Source organism: Cryptomeria japonica, chromosome 10 (assembly GCF_030272615.1).
Source record: "Cryptomeria japonica chromosome 10, Sugi_1.0, whole genome shotgun sequence".
NCBI lineage: Eukaryota > Viridiplantae > Streptophyta > Pinopsida > Cupressales > Cupressaceae > Cryptomeria > Cryptomeria japonica.
In genome coordinates, this window is record NC_081414.1 from 344209113 (window position 1) to 344229888 (window position 20776).

The following is a 20776-nucleotide window of genomic DNA, read 5'->3' on the forward strand; positions in this document are numbered from 1 at the left end:
CTTCAATCTCAAACCTCCATAAGCATCCATAGTGCAAAAGTTGCTGAGAGCTACACTAGTTTGGAACTTGGAGAGGAGAGGAACAAAGGAGAAGGAGCCAAGAGTATGGTAGAAGGCATTTGGAGATGTCTTCTTACATTTACATTTGTAGTTAAATGTTTTACTTTGTTCTTGGTGTCTCTTTTGATATGCCTGCTTAGGTTGATCTTTGGTTGAATAACACTAACCTTAATACTTGTTTCTTGTTGTTTGTGTGTTATACTACCACAGGTTTTGATCTAACACTTGCCCTTTTTGCAAAGCATCACTTACAAATTTATTTTGCCAAGCTTGAGGAGACCTTACTGGTTTAGTGTCTCCATTTCTGCTTCTTCGGGTATGAATCTTGGATTGTCCACGTTCTGCAGCTCTCCCATCCATATTCTCATTTTCTCATACATGCTTTGTCTTGTGGACATCAATATCTCCTTGTCTTGTACCGGGAGGAGGTCTTTTGTGTTGTTTTCTCATGTTCTTGCTTTCAATGAAGTCTCCTTCTCTCAACTTCCCTTTTCCTTTTGGATCTGTATTGTTCATCCTTGCAGCACTGGTCTTCTTCTTCATGTCCTTAGTGGTTGTAGTTAGATCAATCTTCTTTCTTGGAGCATTTCTAACCGTGAAGGTCTGACCCTTTCCATGTCCATTTGAGGAGACAAATTGAATATCTTTGTGGGAGGTCTCCTTGCTTGTAGAGCATTCACCAGCAGCACATCCTAGTCCTCCATTGTCCTTGGAATGTTTTTGCAGGCTTAACATCCTATCCAAGGCTTTCGTGCCACCATCATATTTCTTTCTCAGTTTAAGCTCATCTTGGTATCCAGCTCTAATGTGAGCTTTGCAACTTCATCCTTAAGAGCATGACACTCCTTTCCTTTAGTCTCCACCTCTTGCTCTAACACTTTGCACCTATAACACCTATTGGTATCCAAATCCAGTCTGGATTCCACATTCACATTCTTAGCATTAATCACTTGTGCTTTCAGATTAGCAAGGGCTAACTCTGATTCTTGAAGATTATTGACCAACTAGTTTTGTTCCACAACAACAACATTCTCGAACATCTTGTATTATTTCCTCAGAATCTCCATTTCACTTTCCTTGGAGTCCAAGACTGATTTCAAATCATCAGTCAATATTTTTGCCTCTTTTAGCTGAGTGGTCAATAAACCAACCTTTTGATTTGATTCTTCAAGGCAGGTTCTCAACTGGCTGCAATCCTCATGAAATGATCTTTTGTAGTTTTTTAAATTCATTTCTAACATTTTGCAACTCTTCTAGAGCACTTACCAATTCACACTCAAGATCTACTTCTGCATCTTCTTCTTCTGCATCATCATTTCTAAATAGATCTTGACAGCTAAATCTATCTACCTTGTCTTCTTCCTCTTCATCTTCTTCAAGGTCACTACCAAACACATCATACAAGTGGGATCTATCTGCATTATACCCTTTTGATGTGTGATTCTTAATGTTTATCTCATGGGCCATGAAGAGGTGGGTTTCCTCTTCATCAAAACTACAATAGTTGCCCGATCTGCTATCAATACTTCTACATGTGTCTACTTTGTTGTTCTTCATGCTTCCACATGTGTTTAGTATATCTGATATGTAGTCTCTTCATTCGGGTTGTATGCACCACCATATCAACAACCCTTTTACTGAGTGGAGTGGTCACTTTACTGCACCTCCAGCATACCAGTACACATCGGTTCTTCCTTCTACATGAAGATGGTCACCTGGTTGTCACCAATGACGACACATCAATACACACTGGTTCTTCCTTCTGCATGAAGATGGTCACTTAGTTGTCACCAATGACAACACATCAACTCTTCTCCCATACCGGTCTATCTTCTATTCCGGTTGACATCAAACTGTAATGCCATCAACCTCTTGTTCACTAGTTGACATCAATGTCAGTGCTACCCGTAACATCTTATACTAGTTGACATTAATGACAACACAATACCAATAGAGAATCATGGGGAACAATCACCTTTGCATGTAGGTCAATAGGTTGTGAGATAAAAATTTGGATGCGGGGCTACAAACTGCAGATTTACACAGTTCAATTTGCAAATCTAAACTTTTTGCAAACATATTCAAACTGGGAAAGTTAGCAAATGCACTCATGGGGCTACACCAATTGACATGAGGGTTCATTTATATACAAAGAATCACTTAAAAATATCAGTTGGGCTTGATATTTAATAGGAACAAATATGCAACACCACAAAGGTGGCTTACTTAAAAAGTTTAAACAACTACAATTAGCAAACCAACCTCTGGACTTCCAAACCAAGACTTCAATAACATATCAAAACTAATTAGAGGAGGCTACAAATGATTATATAACATCTCTAATAGATGATCAACACTTCTCCAAAGAGGATTTGCATTAAAACTCATGGGTGCAAAAATATAAGCTCTCAAAGTGGGCTACTTAGGTCGATTCAACAAGAGTGATTATGAGTGCATTAAATAAAATTTTGAGCTTAGGTCCTCAAAATTTGGCAAAATTTTTGAGGTCCCAATAAGAAGAAGGCATTAAATATGAGGATTGAGAACTTGCATGAGTCTTCAATTTGAATTGGATGAGAGTACAATAGCTAAGGTTTGAGAAGACTGGAGAATCACATAAAGAATATTTAGTGTAAACATCTCCAGCCTACCTTGTTGGAAGTCTCTTTGATGAATATTAAGCATTCTTAATATTTATATGACAAGAAAGAGAAATAAATTACAATGATTAAAATTTAAATGTATATCGCGAAGGAACCATGACCCAATCAATGACTACTAGCATTTCATGAAAAATTATTCTTTCTAGTGACATTTATTATTAGGATTCTAACCTCCACCATGGTCTTTTAAAAAAAGTGGATATGTATAACTATATTTAGGTACAAATGGGAAGACTGATTTCAAAATATGAGACAAGAAAATTCTAGTAATCATTGAACATAATCTACACAACATTGCATGTATGGTAGGTTAAGACACAAATCATGATCCCTTGAATAAGATTCATTGAGCAGTTCAACACTATTGCAAATTATGTTGACTTATAAAGGGTTGGTTAGAAATGGATATTCCAGCAAATTTAAATTGGAAAATTGTTTTTATCCTTTGAATGATCACCACCAAGCATCATATACGGATAAGGTTTTGGCTCAGTAGGAAGAGTATTGCTTTGTTTATGATTTCCCATCAAATAAAGATGCGTTGGATTGCTTGGGGAAGTCATTTCCATGAGGAGTATAAAGAAACAATCAAGACAAAATAGAAATTGCATGCAACACTGGTGTATTTGTCAATTACCGACAACTCACTCGACCGAAACCATGGTGAGTGACTTATCTCAAAATTTTACACAATTTGTGTCATGCTATGAACAATACCAACTAGAAAAAAAGGCTAGAGTTTGTAGGAAAAATATTACATAACCATACTACCAAAGCATATTTAAAAAAAAAAAAAGATGAACCAAAACTAATTTCTCTATAGTTAGTGCTTCAATATATTCACAATAGATGAAAAGTAAATCTAAAAATAATGGGGTTTAAGAGCTACTAGATTCTCTAGCTTGAGAAAAGATTTTTGCAGCCTCTTAAATAAAAATATTGGAACTACAAGATTCTTGAGCTAAAGGCAAGAGTTTTGTAGCTTGTTAAATGAATAATATTGGATACTACATTCATAGTGACATAAAGACAAAAAAATTTCATGTCACATCTTGAAGAGGATCTATACTACATTCAAAAATGGCTAGAATTTGTTTAAAGTGGTACAAAAAATAAAGTTTTTAAACTTAATGAAGCATCATATAGCTTAATACTACATTCATATTGTCATAATGACATTTTTTTCCAATTCACATCTTGAAGATGAGGTATACTACATTAAACAATGACCTAGATTTGTTGAAACATGTACAGAAAATAAGGTTTATAAACTTAATGAGGCCTTCTATAGCTTAAAACAACACCCTGCGCAAGGCATAAAAATATTAAATAATACTTTAAAAAAAAAATAGTTTCACTGTATAACCAACAAGATTTTTTTTGTAAACATAGTTATTTATGAGTATAGCCTAAAATTCACAAATAGACAATAGTATCTCCAACATCATTTTGTAGGAGAAAATAAATCCTTTTAAACATTTTGACATGACCAACTTGAGCTAGCTTCACCATTGACTTGGCATTGAGGTTTTCCAAAAGAAGAATTGCATATTTACAATGGAAACCAAATATGTGAACCAAAATATTACATAACCCTACTACCAAACCAGATTTTTTTTAAAAATGAGATGAACCAAAACTTATTTCTTTACCGTTAGTATTTCAATCTATTCACAATTAATGGAAAGAAAATATAAAAATATTGGGATTTAAAAGCTATTGGATTCTTCAGCTTGAGATTTTTTGTAGACTCTTAAATGAAAATATTGGCTACCCTTGAAATTTTAGCTTTACTAACTTATATTGGACAACCGCAATTTTACTTTGTTTAATTCACATCCTGTTAAAAAAGTAATAACCTCAAGAACATTGGAAGCAAAATAAACATAAAATTAATTTCACAGCTCAAAATATCCTTACATGTAGAAACAAATAGGGATCTAACACTAGGTATTAGAATAATACTATACATGAAGACAACAATAGATAAAACCATAGAACCAATTGATAAACTTATAAGGCACTAAGAGGGGGGGTGAATTAGTGAATTAAAAACTTAATAAATCTGATAACAACTTTCACCAACTTAAAAATCAATAAGCATGCAAGAAATATAACCACATAAGCAAACATCCAACAAAGCATGCAAACCATAACACAATAATTTTTCACGTGGAAAACTAACTGGAAAAAACCATTATGGGAATTAGTACCCACAAGGATCTTCTAACTATAGTATAGAGATCTGATTGGTTAAGGTCATACAACCACCCTATTAGGGGCACACCCGGTTAAGAGTGTTTTAGCCCGGTTAAGAGCTCTACAATAAGGCCTATTAGGACCCAGCCATGTTAGGAGCTACCCACGTTACTGGGACTTACAAACACAAGCTAATGTGTCACCTGGTTAGAGGATTTCACATTCAGACCTGCTAGGATCCTACCGCACCCTGTTAGGAGTGACATTGTTAGAGGATTTTCTTGCTGCAACTATTAGGAAGATAACAAGTTCAACTAATTTGAAGCTAGCACCTTTGTGCCTAATTAGATCCGCTTCTGCTCAGCTTCTATCACCGACTAAACATCAAAATCTAACTTCTCCTTCAACCGCACGATCAAATTCTCACTCTTGATCCATGAAATCATACAACTTACATCTCCCTAGAAAGAACTTTGTTAAGTAGGTTAAGAACCTTGGAACAATTCCCTAGGTTCATTGAATCTAGTCACCTTTAACATTTTCCCACTCATTACACTTTTCTTTTGTCGAAAAAATAATTCATAACTTAAAAACATAACAATAAGTCTTCTGGTTACCGATCAAACTAACTCTGCTATACTGGTTCTCTGTTCTTCCTAACTGTGACTAGAAAATTCATCATAACTCACTCAATACACTAAATCTATTGATGTGGTTTGGAACACAGGTGCATGTTCCTATCTCCAACACTCCTATAAAATTGCAACATCTAACTCTTCACCAATCGTTTGTATCGGTCACTTGATCATTGCTCTGTTCCTGCTTACCGGTTGACAACAACTTAGCAGTTTTGCTATCAAACTGATTCCACTACCAGTCAGGGTATACTGGTTGGTCTAGATGACATAGATGACTAAAAAAACATGGTTTCCATAATTGACAACACAAATAAAGTCATCAAACAACCTATTACAACTATATCATCATCATCAAGCCAACAATCTCCCCCTTTGGCATTGATGGCAACACTTAGGAAATTTTTTGTCGAAGTGGCACATTACAACAATCATGACTCAACTAAAATACATAATTCAAAACTCCCCCTTAGCAATTACATTCTATTACAAAATTTTGACTGACTTATATTACTCCCCCTTTGATAGCAATGACAAAGGTAAGCAAATACATGTACAACACACCAAAATTTTGCATTACCAAATGTATAAGAGTTCAAAAGTTTAGAATTACATTTTATGAAAGATATCAGAAAAATTAGTCTTCAAGACTTTCAAATAATTCTCCCATGTCTCCAAAAGAGTATATGTAATCTCAATGTGTGTTCAGACTTGGTATGCAAGCTCTTCAATAATATTAGGTGTACTCATTTCAGGTGTAGTCAAAATTGCCTTTGTCTCTTTCTATCCTCTCTGCAAGATTTCTAATTTGGGGACTAGGTGAGTCTCTAACTCCTGCAATGATGTAGTACTCTTAATCTGTTATGCCTCATACACCTTAAGGTTATGGTGTGTCACTATGACAAGTCTACCAAAAATTGTTGTTGAATCATTTAATGGATCAAATGATTCACTCAAACTCTTTAGCTCTTGTTGAGCTTCCTTTCTTCTCTTATCAATATCATCAAAGAACAATGAAAATTTGTCGATTGTAAAAATAATTTTACCTCCATTCTTCAAGGCTTCTTTGATTTGGTCCATATTCATAGTAAGACCTTCTCTATTTTTGCCAATTGCCTTGATCAATGTCTCAATTATTTTCTTTTCATATGATTTCTCTACATTATGTAGAGCAACCTCTCCAAGACTTTTCATTTGCTCCCCTGCAGTTGTGACCAAGTGCTCTAGTTTTTCAATGGGAGTTGTAAGTCTATCAGTATCAATATCTGGTAATAGACTGGAAAATATGTCAAATGTAGTATGTATAGTTTGAGCTTCTCTCCTCTTAGCTCTTATTATCTTCATCTTGGCCTTGGATTGTATTGCAGATGCAATCTCCATCAATTTTATTGGACTCAACATATCCATATTTATTGGCCCTTGGATGGCCATTGTATCATCATCCTCCTCATCATCAATGATTTTCTTTGAATTAAGCGACCAGTGGGTCACTTTCTGCTCTTTTTCCTCTTCTTTCTGCTTCTTTTCTACCTTCTCGAATGGCTCTATAGTTTGCACATCATCTATTTGTGCATTCTCTTGTGTCTCTATCTTCTCTTCATCTTTATCGGTTGGGACAACTTCCGGTATCACTGGTTGTTCTTCTGTGACAGTAGGAACTGATGTGGTGCCACCTTCTAGTTCTTTCTCTATTTGAGTAACATCCAGTATATGATCAATTTCAAACACATCTAATAGTTCACCTTCAATTACTAGTGCTTCAGAGAGATCTTCTTCCTCAGAAGAATCTATCTTCTCTGGTTCCTCTTTTTCAAGTCCTAAATTTTTTTTCAAAATTTCCTCAGTCTCAGCTTGCACATATGGGGACTCACCAACAAGCAATCTTGTTAACCTCTTTTTAGTATGAAATAATGGTTTTGATTCTGAGAGAATTTCCTGCATTTCCTTCTTGGAGGTCTCCAGTTGTAAATGTATAAGTACATACTCTATCATTTATTTATCCTGCTTAATTATAGTCTACCATCTAGCTTCCAATTTGCTATACAAAGAATCAGGTATATGTCCTTGTAATTCAATCAATGCTTTGCTATAATGATTCATAAACCAAACAACCTGAATCCTTAATTTGTTTCTGCTCTTCCTCAGCAAAACTGTTATAGTGCTTATGTACACCAATCAATATACCATACTTCCTTTTATTCATCAACAAGTTCTCAAGAGAAGTATGTTTAGTTACATGTGGCTTAACTGATTTGATAGTGGGTGAACAAACCACTTTAGACTTCTTGCCACTTGCCCTCAATTATTTCTTACCACCTTCTGATTCATTTTCATCTACCTCTTCCTCTGCTACAACCTTACAAACTCTTTGTGCTTGTTCTTTCTTTCTTTTTCTTGTAGCTTCTGAGACTTTAGGTGCTTGAGGCTTATCTTCCTTTTTCTTTTCTCCTGATTTGTATCTTTGGAGGAGGAGGGGGCTTCTCCTTCTTGACATTTGCACTCCTAGTTTGTCTACTAGTGGAGACACTAGAGGTTCCTACCTTCCTTACTTCAAATCTAGTTCTTGCTTCATCAATCATCTCCTTTGTGAAGCCTTGTGCAACAACAATTTCCTCAACCTCTTTCTTGATCTTTTTGGCCACTACCGGTTTGGCCAATTCAGCATGTACCTTTAATGATTTCTCTTTAAATGTGACAAACCTAGGTACATTTGGATCTACCGGTTTAGATAGGAGGTGGTTAGCATAAATAATCAAGATATCTCCTTCTACCTCATACCCCATAGGCATGACCCATGAAGTCCTTGGATCTGCAGCCTCCATTTGACAAGTATTGGTATCAACCAAAAAACAAATGGAGTCTTCGTACCTTTTCACCACATGCTTTGGTATCCTCTCTCTGTTATGCATTTTCTTCTAAAATTTCTTGAAGTATCCCCAGATAGTCTTAGTGAACTCATTACCAAGTATCTTAATGTTGATCTTGATTTGTAAGGTTGTTGGTGTATCCACAGACCATTGGATATCACCTATACCAGGAAACTAATTTTGGAAATAGAAAAACAATCCAATAATAAACTGACCAAACTTGAAATTTTGTCACTTGTCCTTCTTGATTGATTCAAAATTCAATACGTTGGGCTCTCAAGGCCTTTGCTAGGTCATAATCAGCATTATCTTTCAACATCTGGTATGCTGTGTGGATAGAATCTCTAGGAATCCTATTCATCTGGCTCGAATGGTATACTTTGTCACCGATGACCATGGATGTAAAATTCACTTATGGATCTTCTATATCATTCACCGTCACGGCACGACCATCCCACTTTGACTTTGTTAGTCGGATAACCTCATTCTTCGGGATTGTTCTCAAAACAGGGACTTCACTAGTGGCCCATAATTCAATGACATCATGGATGGCCTCTTTAGTGATCTTGTGCGGTCTATCCAACCACATAAACTGATCGTGGATCCTACTCAGAACATATGTCACGTGCTCTTCTTCAAAATCATCTAGAAAGTTTACAACGCGGTGAAAACCTTTTTCAGATACCCTTATGAATTCTTCCTTCATCAATCCTTGTTTGTCGCACAGTGTTAAGTATTGATCAAAGATGGCAAATATGCCCAAATCCTCCAGTTTGCAATGGATCTATGATTGAATGTACTCAACATGCAAAACTCTATAGGGCATCCTGGATAGGACTCTAGCTGGATCTGTCTCCATGGACTTATGAGGATATCTCTTAAAGTCCAATTGAGGTCTTTCGGTAATATAAACAATATATGGTGTAGCCATTGTGAAAATTTAAACACAGATTCAGATTCACAAAGAAGTACCTTTAGACTTCTTCACAGCTAGGGTTTTCGATCTGAATACTCTTCCACTGATTCACTTTTCCACAAATCTTCACCATCCGCTATCAACTTCACTAGAGTAGCAATCAAATGTTCTTCTATGTTTCTGTCGCTCTCCAAATGTGCTCTCGAAAATGCTAAGTGAAAAATGAGACTGTAAAACACCTTTTTTATTTGCCTTTTGCCAACTGCATTTAATGCTAAACTGGTTGAACATACCCTAATCACCATTCAACCCTATAACTTTCTACCAGTTTACACATCACATCCAATTTACCAGTTACATCTCAAAATCACTTCGAACATCATTTTGCATCAAAACATGCAGATTTGACATACCACACACCATTTAGGGGGTCCAGAAATGGATCTAACAATATGCTCTCCTTAAGCTTCATACATAGCTTAGTTTTTCAGTGAGGGATTCTCCACACTAGGTGAAGAATTGGAGTCCTCTGATGGTTTCTCCTCACTTTTCTTCCTCCATATCTTATTCATCTCATTTCTGGTTTCTTCCACATCTATCTGTCATGTGTGTGAAGTAGGATACCTGCAACTACAACACAAACACTCAATAGATCATTACAAGCATGGTTAGCAAATTAAAATCAAACGAAAGATAAACCATGACAAAGCGACCTATCGCCTCCTAAGAGATGTGAGTGGATTTTCTCTCAGATCTAGATGAGCAATCCTAGTGACATGACTACACAAAGATGGAGGATTTAAAATGATATGATGTGCAAGCTAGATGAATGTATGATTAAGCCAGATTGATCCAAGAAGCTAATTATGCTAATGGTATGCACTGATTGAACTAGATGATGATGCCATTAAGCTAGATGAGATTGATTATGTTATATGATTAAGCAATTATACTAGAAGATGATCAAATTAAGCTAGATTCAAGATGTAATTGCCTATAATAACAATGCCTAAATGATATGCAAGAATGGATATGCTTATAATAACCATGCTTGAGATTAGATGAGATGGGATGTGCCTATAATAACAATGCTTAAATGATATGAGATGGGATGGGATCTGCCTATAATAACAATGCTTAAATGATATGAGATGGGATCCTTTGTGCTCCAAAATAGGGGATATTAATAGGATTTCCAAGGCCAGGGATGAGGTGGCGTGAATCAATGGTCTAGATTGAGTTTGAAGATATCAAGGGTCAAATTCGAGGAGGTTGGAGAAGAGGTTAGAGGGAGGGACACTTGTCATCTTTGTGGTGACAAGTGTCAAGGAATCTTGCTCACAAGAGGGTAAGTGTCTAAGGGAGGAGACATGTGTCATATGTGCCATGTGTCTCAAGGGGAGAATATCTAGCCCATAGGAGGTTAGGATAAGGAGGTTAGGATGAGTAGGTTAGGATGGGGTTAGTTAAACCCAGGATTAGGTGGAATGGGAATGGGTTAGGGGGTGGTTAGAAGTTAGGAGGCATGTGGGAAATTTGAATTTAAAAATTCAAATAATAGGAAAAGGCTAATTAACTTTCAACAAATCATTAATTGATTTGTTTTAATTAATTAGGGGATTATAAGTGTAATGGTGGAAAAATGGTGAATGATAGATCAAGAAGGAAACTACCCTTTCCCTCAAAGAGAGATGAGAGTTTCGCTATTGATTACCCTTCAAACACTTTTCACCATGTTACATTAGGAAGAGGAGAGGATAATTCACTAGATTCAATCTCTTGACATGAAGATGGTAGATTGAATTTTGAATGAGTTGGGAATGTTAAGTTGACCCCCTCTTCCTTGTTTGAAATGGAAAGAAAATTGATTAAATTATTTAGTGCAAAAGTGACAAAGAACTTATTATAACTTGAGATCGAAATATGGGATGAAGTTGTGCACCTGGATCTGGCAATAATATGTCGAGATGAAGTCGCCCTTCAAATTTGAGGAAAATTTGCCCAGACCCTGGCGGGAATGTACACGATCCTCCGAAAAATCTGTGAAAAGAAAAGGGTTTTTTCGCCTCTACAAATAGAGCCCGAATCTGAAAGTACAGCTACGCACCTGCAACCTACACATAGAAAAGAGAGGAAACTGGGTTGGGATTGGGGGTTTGCCTTTAGGTCAAACCCCAGTTTTGGAATTAACCAAGCAATGAAAGAAAGTACTTGCAAGTAGATGTAAATGAAAGATTGAATTGTAAATCACCTCAAGGGGGGTTGTAGTAGCAATGTTGATAGAAATTCTTGTGTGGAATTGTAAGTTGAAATCAATCTCCTCTTCAATGGTTGAATCCTTGACTTGAATGCAACACCTAGTCTTGAAGGGAGACTTGAGAATGCTCAATGTTGGAAAAGAATGCTTGATCGCTTATGCAACTTGGATCTATCCAACTTCGACCTATCCAACTTATGCCAAATGAGAGGATGAATTCCCCCTTAAATACATGTAAGTGGATTTTATTTTCATCATGGGGCGACATCGGGGGAGTTTCCCGCCCGATGCACAACCAACAATGCAACTCTAGGAAGGATCCTGCCCCAAAATAGGGTAGGGACAGGGGCGCCACACACCTGTGCTGGGAGAAAAAGGGTACCACGCCCCTATCCTACCCCTTTCTCCAAGGCAGAGTGCAGACGGGGTGATGTAGAGGCCAAGGAAGAAGTTGTTTTTGAAAGATGAGCAATATTCAGTCTCTGATCAAGCTAGAGGATTTGAACTCGCGTGCATGAGGACCCTAATGCAATAAAAAATTGCTAGGGTCGCAATTTTATGATACTACATTTAGCCCCCACTTTAGCAGGAGTATAAGCGTATGCCAATACTGACGGTAAAGTTCAAGGAAACAAGATTGAAAGACTTTTACCATGTCAAGGAGGCAAGATGCACCAAGCCCCCAGTGGACTTGGGATCTTACGACTTCGATTGAAAAAGTAAAAGGGGAGATCGAGAAGGAGAGAACCATGACTGCAAGTAGAAAAGTTCCCTTCACTATGAGTCATGAAAGCAAGGATACCAGATATTACAAAGCAAAACAAAGTTCACTAAGTAATTCTAAGTATCACAAGAAGGAAAGTATGAGCGGAGTGTATGTCCCCATGTTAAAGCGATCGCACGTGCCTTATCAGGAGTGATTGCTTTAAGGTAGGATACACCCAAGAGAGAGAAGGAAGGGAGTACAATATCGCAAGGATTTAGCCCCCAATCAAAGTATAAACCCAAGGATAATGAACACAAAACATGAGGTAGTGTCGCTTTCCTCGGGGTCAGTATGTTTTATAATAACTCATGTATATCATGTATGTATATGCATATAATAATCTTCATTCCCCAAAGAAGGACACTACCTTAGAATAAAAGGGAAGAGAGGATGTCTTTTGAGTCGACATGAAAAAAACCAAGAAAAGATCTCAATGCTTTGCATCGTCCCCAAGTAGATATTAAGGGAATGATAAAAGAACAGGGATACACAAAGAACAATGGTCACAAAAGAGAAAGAAAGGAGAGAGAGAAAGATTTGTAGTGCTAATATTGCTAGTCTAGCACGACATCCACCTCCCGATCTTATTGATCACTATTTCGGGAAGGTGAGAAACATGCCAGAGGAGCAACATCGAGCATAGTACATGAAGCTATCAAAAAATCCAAACAAGGACTATGCTCATGTTGTAAGTCACTTTGTTCGATTCTAGGAGCTAGGATTAGAGTTTGTGAAAACTCATCCGATAAATGCTTGTCCACATCAACATACTCATACTCACTATCAGAAGCATTAGGAGTTGTATTACCATTATGAATAATATTTTCACCCATTTCTTCATCAAAGTTTAGAGAAAGAGGAGCAAGAACACAAATAGGAGTAAAACCATCACATGTTTTATACAACTTATGATTTGGAGATGTAGGTTGAACATCTTGCTTAGGAGAAAAGAGAATCATGTCAATTGTTGGAGTCTAAGGAGATTGAATAGTTTGAGGGATAGCTTCACGAGCTCGAACATGGCATCTTCATCGATGTTCTCTCGTACAACGATTCCGTTGAGTTTTAGTGGAAGGTTGAGAAAGAGGAGGAACACTTGAAAATGTAGGAATATTTATCTCCTTGATAGTGGAAGGTTTAGGTTGAGGTATTTTTGGTTGAACAATAGGAGAAGCATACCTCTTCTCTCGATAAGAGGAAGGAGGTGGAACTGCGCCATAGAAAGGAGGAATATTAGGTGTAGGAAGGAGACCAGGTCCATCATGAGGAGGAGGTATAGGTCTAACCTTGGGAAGAATATTGGTGTTCTCCTTAAGAGAATGTAAAGTCACGTCCATAGGAATAGGTTGACGATCTTCCTTAGGAGGGAGATTAGTTCTATCCGCGAGGGGAAGAACCTCATCTTGAAGAATAATAGGGATGCCAAGTGTTGAGGATCTAGGTTGACTTAAGGATAATATCATATCAATCTTCCATTTTTTATAAGATTGAAAAAGAGCATCACTCCTTGATGGAAGAGATTGAAATTGTTTAGGCCAAAAGAGATCAATAGGAACACACTAGGGCTTCTTTCGGATATGATTTCTCCATTGTGAGCAAAATAAAGACACTTGTGGATTGGAGAAACAATAGCCTTCATGGAAGATAGCCAAGGATAGCCCAACTTCACACGAAATAGCTCTAGAAGAAGGTATGATAACAAAGTCAACATCCATAGATTCAGCATGAACTTCAACAAGAAGGGTGATAGAACCAATGGTAGGATAAGATAAGCCATCAAATAACTTCACAACCACATTAGAAGTATCATATAGTGGTTTATGCCATCGTAAAGTGAAAAGATACTCTTCAGTTATGACATTAACCATGCAAGAGGGATCAATAAGGGCACCATGACAAGGGATATCCTTAACCTTCACAACTATGTATAAAGGGCCATCAGGTGCTCTAATGGTCTTGCTAGGGTCAAATGCAATACAAGGATCCTTAGGAATATCCTGTGTCTCTACCATATTAACCAAGTTTGGAGCCGTAGAGGTGAATTCTTCAGAAGAGAGAGAATTAGGCACAATCTCAATAATGTTAGAGGTATGAGATGGCAAGGGATCAGTGAAAATCTAAAGATTTTGATTAGGGGGAGCTATTGATTTATTCCCTTTATCATTCACACCTGCCACATATATATTATTATTATCAATCAAGTCTTAAATCTTATTTTTCAATGCAAATCATTTCTCAGTATCATGATCGGGTTGATGATGAAATTGACAAAAGTAATTGTTATCAAAATAAGGAGATGCAAGTTTGGAAGGATCAATTTGTTTTATAGGAGGAAGTTTGATAACATTTATGTGCAACAACTGAGACATAATTCTATGTAAAGATTCATTCAAAGGAGTAAATTTTCTTTCTCTTTGGAAAAAATTAGAAATCGAAGGCACACCTGCTGTAGCATTCACATGGTTGTTGTTGAATGGATCACTGAACTTGATGAAGCTTTTTGTTGGTTTGAACTTCACAAATGGTTGTTGAACACTCTCCCCCTTATCACTCGGAGCCATAGGAGTGGATTGCTCCATTTGACTCATAACCAATTGATAATTGTGGAGTGTTGCGCACAACTACGGAAAGGAAGTAAACTTAGACAAAAAAATCTTTTCCCTTATATCTATTTGCAAATTAGAAATGAAAATTCTTTGAATATCATTATCAGGTACATGAAAAGAAATTTGAGCACACAAATGCTTATATCTACCAATGAAATCAATCACTTTTTCTTTAACACCTTGTTTACAATGCATTAAATTAGTCAAAGTGATTTTAGGACCAATGTTGTTTTGTAATTGTTGGATGGAAACATTTGCTAGTTGTTGAAAGGAAGTGATAGAATAAGAAGGCAAAGAGAAATACCATTGTAAAGCCTTATCTCTTAGTGTTCTTGTAAACAGTTTTGCAAGCAATCGTTGATCTTAAGCAAAATCAGTACACAAGGTTTGAAATGTTTTGACATGCGTAAGAGGATCGCCTTTTTCATTATAGAGTTCCAATTGAGGGATCTCCACATGTTTAGGTGGCACGACTGCAACAATATCAAGAGAAAGTGCACTCGCAACATCAAAGGTGGGCACACTAAACTTGGATTGGCTCATGGAAGTAATTTGTTGTTGTAAGGAAGATATGGTTTGAGCAAGATTGTTAATTGTCATTTCGGTAGAAGAATTGATGTTAGACATAGGTGATTGAGAAGGTGGTGTGATATTATTGAAAGAAGGCATGGACTAAGAATAAGGTGGTGGGACATTATGATAAGTAGGCATTGGTGATGACTGAGTAGGAAAAGGGACACTTAAAGGAGGAATAAATTTGTTGAAGGAATTGCCCCTTGTGTCACACTGATTGGTTGAGGAATAATAGGAACACTCGTGGAAGACATAGGTAAAGATGGAGGATTAAATGAAGAAGAGGGATTTCCCCCATGACCAATTGTTGTAGGGATGACATTTTGAGTTGAAGTGGCCATGATGTTAGATGCGAAAGTAGGAATACTAGTCATAGGAGTAGTCAAAGGATTTGAAGGATTGACTTGTGTTGAAGGTTGTGAGTAACATAGGGTTTCAAAAAAACCCTTGATAGGCATGAGATTAGAATCAACAATATGTGTAATGCCACACAATATATCAATTCCATTCTCATCACTTTGAAGCATGTGTTTAAGACCTTCAATTAATGGAAGAGCTTCACTCTTAGGGTATTGTTGGGACATCCATTATTGAAAGCTGTCAAATTGATTGTCCAATGTAGAAAGTTGATCTAGAGAAACCCTAGTTAAAGCTTCTTCTTCATCATGGGATCCATCAATGGGGTGAATAGGTACATGATTAGGATGGGAAGCATGATCCTCATTATAGAAGTCACCCAAATTAGGCTCCATCTACTCAGTAATTAAACCTTGGGAAGCCTTAATTCTAATGCTTCGTCTAACGGGGATAGGATAGGTAGGACTAATAGTGGTAAAACTCATGCACTGGAGGGCAAATTTGAATTTTGAAACAAAGCTTACAAAATTGATTAATGCAAAATTTAAGAAAATAATGATTACACAATTTGAACTTTGTTGGAGGAAGGCAATGACACAATTTCCAAAAATGAAAGGAAATTGGAATTTCAAAATTAAGGCCAAGGGAGTACCACTTAATTTTAAAATTTAAAATAAGGGCAGACTATAATTAGCCTCTTAATTTTAATTTTTTTTTTGAAATTTGAAATGTTGAATGGAGGTATTTTCGATTCTAGAGGGATAAAAAATCGATAAAATTAGTCAATCTTCTGGATTCAGGCTATTAAATACAATCATAACAGTCTCCCAAAATTTCGGGAAAAAAGCCGAGGACCATGGTGGGAAGGCACATGGTCTGACCAACTTTTTTTGAATTTTTCAGAGATGGATATTACGATAATTTTAAAGCTAACCCCAAAAAATTGGTGAACTTTATGATCTCTAGATGGGCGAAATGAAGACGCAAATATGAAAATAGGACCCTATTAGGGTTTTGAAGAAAAAGATGAATTGAGTTGCAATTTTGAAAAGGGTCAAACCTGATGGATAGGGACACCTTGGAAAATGTTTAGAAATTTGAATGTAAATGAAATTGATTTGAAAATCACACAAAATCCAATTAATTTTAAAAATTAGGGTTTGATGACCTAACCACTTAATTTTGAAATTTGAATTTTGGGAAAAAGGGGAGAAATTGAAAATTTGAATTGTAGGATTACAAACAAATCTGAGAACAATCAGAAATCTGAAAATTAAATGAAAATCCAATTTTTGCACAAGTTCAAGATGATTTTTGAAAATTAGGGTTTTAACAAGTAACCTCTTAATTTTGTAAAATTTTATTTAGAAATTGAACAAGACAAAGAGGAAATTGAATTTGACAAACAAAACAATTTTCAGATCTAAGATAACCACAAGCAATTTTTATAAATTACAAGTGCAGAAATTTGAAACTTGTAAATGAAAAATATGCAATTTTGTTCCAAGGAAAACATGAAAGACGTCGAGTTCACCAAAATGTAATGGTGGAAAAATGGTGAATGATAGATCAAGAAGGAAACTACCCTTTCCCTCAAAGAGAGATGAGAGTTTCGCTATTGATTACCCTTCAAACACTTTTCACCATGTTACAATAGGAAGAGGAGAGGATAATTCACTAGATTCAATCTCTCCACATGAAGATGGTAGATTGAATTTTGAATGAATTGGGATGTTAATTTGATCCCCTCTTCCTTGTTTGAAATGGAAAGAAAATTGATTAAATCATGTAGTGCAAAAGTGACAAAGAACTCGCGTGCGTGAGGACCCTAATGTAGTCAAAAATTGCTAGGGTCGCAATTTTATGACACTACAAGAATAAATGAATTAAATGGGGGAGGATTAATTAATTCAGATTAATTAATCAAAGGGGACTATTGAAGTGAACTTATTAAAATAAATCCTTAGATTTATTGATAAGCAGGTGAATGTGGAATTTAATCAAATTGCTAATGAATTCAATTAAATTGGGAAGGGGGATAATTAAATAATTGCTTATTTAATTAATTATCTTCAGACCATTTTTAGGTGTATACACTACCTTCTTCTTTCCTTTCTGATCAACAGACTGATTAACCGGTTGGTTCATTCTAGCTCTACAAAACCTTGCAATGTGTCCCAGTTTGTGATAGTGGAAACATGCCATTCCAGATGCTCTCCAAGTCCAACATTGCCTCTACCAGTTCTTCTCTGATAATTCATAACCATATGACCATAGTTGTGACAGATAAAACATGTCACATTCCATCTATTCTCCATTTCACATGGACTAGACTGATTCACATAAGGTTTTTGCCAAGTAGGGTTCCTCCGGTCATTGTAAGATCTTTGCCATTCACCATTAGATCTCTGATTCATGTAAGATCTCTAATTGTTTACTCTTGACCTACACTCAACAACTCTATGCCCATACTTGTTGCAATTTAAGAAATATCCATCAAAAGTACTAGGCTTATATCCTTCATATGCATTAGGTCTATATCCATCAAAAGTACTGGATCTACTTCTACAAACATTTACAGTATGACCTACCTTATGATAGTTAAAACATACTGGTTTGTAGGTTCTCTTGCCAGTGTTCTTCTTGGTCTTTGGTGCAAATTTGGCTTCATGCATGGTGTCCTCAGTACCAGATGACTCTCCTTGTTCAAAGGTTGTGTATCCCAAGCCATGTGTATCTCCTTTCTACCTTTGTGTCTGAATCTGTTCATCAAGAATAACAGTGCTCTTGTTGAATTTAACTAGTAACTCATTTGCATCAGCCAGCTCCTTGGTAAGCTCCTCATTCTTCTTTGTGAGACTTTCTCTAAGAGACATAGCCATGTCTAGATCAACTTGTATTTCCTCTTTTTCCTCTTTTTCCTTGTGAAGATGTACACGCAAGGTACCAATCTCCTGGTTCATCTTAAAGATCTCATGCTCCTTATCTCTTATTTTGTCTTCAATTGTCCTCCTAGCTTCCAACTCTTTGCTCATCCTAATGGTAAGGGCTTCCAACTCTCTCCTCAGATTTGTCTTTTCATCATTCACCTTTTCCACCTCATTAGACAAGGCATCAATGGTTGCTTCCTTAAATGAACTGTTTTCACTAAGTTCCATCAACTGCTCAGCCAACTCTCTTCTCTTAGCCAATGAAGCTTTGTACTTGACCTTTAGTTCACCAAGGGCTTCTTCAGATTTTGTAAGCCTATGTGAAAGCTCTCTGTAACTCATTGAACCTTCCCCCGTGTTAGCCTTAGAGATCCTTCCCAAGCGGTTAAGCCTTAAGAGAATTAGGCTCTGATACCAATTGATAAATTTATAAGGCACTAAGAGGGGGGGGGGGTGAATTAGTGCAAGCAAAAACTTAATAAATTTGATAACAAATTTCACCAACTTGAAAATCAATAAGCATGCAAGAAATATAACCACATAAGAAAACATCCAACAAAGCATGCAAACCATAACACAATGATTTTTCATGTGGAAACTCAACTGGGAAAAACCAAGGTGAGAATTAGTACCCACAAGGATCTTCTAAATGTAGTATAGAGATCTGAATGATTAAGGTTATACAACCACCTTGTTAGGGCACACCCGGTTAAGAGCTATATAATAAGGCTTGTTAGGAACCAACCCTGTTAGGAGCTACCCACGTTACATGGATTTACAAGCTAATGTATCGCCTAGTTAAAGGATTTCACCTTTAGACTTGCTAGGATCCTACCGCACCCTGTTAGGAGTGACCTTGTTAGAGGATTTTCTTGCTGCAACTGTTAGGAAGACAACAAGTTCAATTGATATGGAGTTAGCACCTCTGTACCTGATTAGATCCGCTTCTACTTAGCTTCTGTCACTGACTAAACATCAAAACCTAACTTCTCCTTCAATTGTACAATCAAATTCTCACTCTTGATCCATGAAATCATACAACTTACATCTCCCTATAAAGAAATTTGTTAAGTCAGTTACGAACCTTGGAACAATTCCTTAGGTTATTGAATCTAGTCACCTTTTACATTTTCCCGCTCATTACGCTTTTTTTTATCGGCAAAATAATTCATAACTTAAAAACATAACAATAAGTCTACCGGTTACTGATCAAACTAACTCTGCTATATCGGTTCTCTTTTCTTCCTGACTGTGATTGGCAAATTCATCATAACTCGCTCAATACATTGAATCTGCTGATGCGGTTTGGAACATAGGTGCATGTTCTTGTCTCCAAAACCTCTGTAAGACCACAACATCTAACTCTTCACTACTTGTTCGTATCAATCGCTTGATCATCGCTCTGTTCTTGCTTACCGATTGACAACAAGTTAGCGGTTTTGTTGTCTAACTGATTCCACTACCGGTTAGGCTATATCGATTGGTCTAGATAATCTAGATGACTAAACAAACATGGTTTCCATCAATGACAACACAAATAAAGTCTTCAAACAACCTATTACAACTATATCATCATCATTAAGCCAACACCAATGCCTTCATTTAATAGATAACAATAATTTTTTTTAAAAAATGAAATAAAACACAACAAAAAATGATTTGGTTGTGTACAAATTTGCAAAAAAAAAAAACTTGTTGAAACCATGGTGAGTGACTTATCTCAAAATTCTACACAATTTGTGTCATGCTGTGAACAATACCGATTAGAAAAAATGGCCAGAAGTTGCAGGAAAAATATTACATAACCGTACTACCAAAGCAGATTTTTTTTAAAACAAGATGAACCAAAACAAATTTCTCTACAGTTGGTACTTCAATCTATTCACAATAAATGAAAAGTGAATCTAAAAATAACGGGGTTTAAGAGCTACTAGATTCTTTAGATTG